General features: G+C 42.2%; 1 pseudogene; it reads right to left on the bottom strand.

Moving 5' to 3' along the window:
* Positions 1 to 487: 487 nt before the first annotated feature.
* On the bottom strand, positions 488 to 1,808 carry LOC122730046 (annotated as a pseudogene).
* Between the last annotated feature and the right edge of the window lie 374 nt (positions 1,809 to 2,182).

The raw sequence follows: 2,182 nt of genomic DNA, 5'->3' as shown, positions 1-2,182 counted from the left end.
GTGAGCGCCAGTCTCTTCCTTCCTCCTCCCACTAGTCCGCGTCACTTCCTGATGCCAAAGAAAAGACTCCTGGTCTTGCCCTCAAAGACCTTCGCTTCATGGGCAGAACTCTTCTACAGTAAGTATCCAGCAGGTGGCGTTATTCCAATCGTTACAGCCAATCCACAATATATTGAAACTGTGATGGGGAAAGCCATCTTGTGGAAGGAATAACTGTACTTCTAACCTCCTTTAGGACACACTCAGAGACCCTATGAAATAATGGCACATGGGCCCAGTTTTTAACAAGGTCAATGAAGTATATTGGTATTTGCAAAGTTGCTATATCATCTCTGATTCTGATGCCTAGGATGCTTAGTAACAACAGCATCCTTGAGGAATCAATAGGAGAGAAAGGAAATTTCTTTCCACTAGAAATAATTCATCCTTGAGGAGATTTCTCTGATTTAAAAATAACAGAACTAAAGGAGGGAGGAAAATATAAAATTTAGAGCAAAGCTTTCACCTTCCCTAAAATTCTTTTCAGAGACTCCTTGACATCCTTGTTTCTTAGAGAGTAGATGAGAGGGTTCAACATGGGAATAATGAGGGTGTAACACACAGAAGCCACTTTCCGCAGCTCAGGGTTGTTGGGGGGAATGAGATACACAAAGAAGGCAGTCCCATACAGCAAAGTCACCACCCCAAGGTGGGACCCACAAGTGGAGAAAGCCTTCATTCGACCCTCAGCAGATCGGATCTTTAGGACGGTGGACACGGTATAAACATAGGATACTATAATAACTATAAGAGTGGCAAAATAATGATTCCTGCCAAGGTTAATGACACTATTCGATTGATGACAATGTTGGAACATAAGATTTTCTCAGTTGAATGGGTGTCACAGTAAAAGTGGTCAATAACTCTGGAAGCACAGAAGGACAAAGTAAACGTGATAATGACTAGGAGAATAGAGGTGACCCAACCACAAAAGTAAGAGCCAACCACAAGCTGAGTACAAAGGCGTCTTGACATGTGGATGGAATACTGAAGTGGGGAGCAGATGGCTATGAAGCGGTCATAGGCCATGGCTGCCAGGACAAAACCCTCTGCTACCATGAATAGGACAAAGAAGAAAAACTGAATCACACAGCCTGCAAAAGAAATGGACTGTAACGATTGGAATAACGCCACCTGCTGGATACTTACTGTAGAGGAGTTCTGCCCATGAAGGGAAGGTCTTTGAGGGCAAGACCAGGAGTCAGGAAGTGACGCGGGCTAGTGGGAGGAGGAAGGAAGAGACTGGCGCTCAGTCTCACTTTTTTTCCTGAGGACGCTGGCGGAGAAGGGAGCTAGAAATGTGCTCTCCCTTTAATAGATAGGAATCTAGGCCTTTCTCTCTCTTTACCAAATTCTTATTCTCCTTAATAAATGCTTAAAAGTCTAACTCTTGCTAAAGCTTATAATTTATTGGCGACCACTCATTAGATATTTTAGACAGACTAGCTAGAATTTTAGCCCTTAACAGGACTTACTAGATGATAAGAAATTGGCCATGGCCTTCAGTGCCACAGCAGAAGAGTAGGAAAGATCAATGAAGGAAAGGTTACCTAAAAAAAATACATCGGCATGTTTAGTCGGGGATCAGTCAGGATAATGGACAGGATGCCAAAATTTCCCAAGAGGACCAGGCTGTAGACAAATAGGAAAGCCAGGAAAAGAAAGATATGGAGCTCAGGGTGGACTTGGAAGTCTACAAAAATGAAGTCAGTCACCTCAGAGTGGTTGTTTGCTTCCCGGTCACTCATGGCAGAGACCTGCTAAGAAAAACAAGGCCCGAGGTTAAGAAATGAATTCTCAGCTTCAATCTTGGTATCAACAATATTTGCCAACTATTGCCAATTATTTGCTGGTTTTTGACAACTTGCCATGACAAGTGCATGTTACAAATGTCCCTTTATTAAGCACTATTCCTTTCCTTCTGAAATGAATATTTTATGGTATTTTTTTCTTCTCCTCTTTGTTCCTTTATACTACCTAAAATAGGAATCATCTCTTCTCCAAGTATTTACAAATAAAATCATCCCCGCAATTTTTGAACTAGGTTAAATTTGTTGGCAATTTTTTTTGGAGGGGGGGGGGTAGGACAATAAGAGTTAAATGACTTGCCCAGGGTCACACAGCTAGAAAGTGTCAAGTGTCT

This window comes from Dromiciops gliroides, chromosome 5 (assembly GCF_019393635.1).
Source record: "Dromiciops gliroides isolate mDroGli1 chromosome 5, mDroGli1.pri, whole genome shotgun sequence".
Classification (NCBI taxonomy): domain Eukaryota; kingdom Metazoa; phylum Chordata; class Mammalia; order Microbiotheria; family Microbiotheriidae; genus Dromiciops; species Dromiciops gliroides.
Note: the sequence above shows the minus strand (reverse complement) of the source record. Positions and strands in the feature narration are given on the sequence as shown.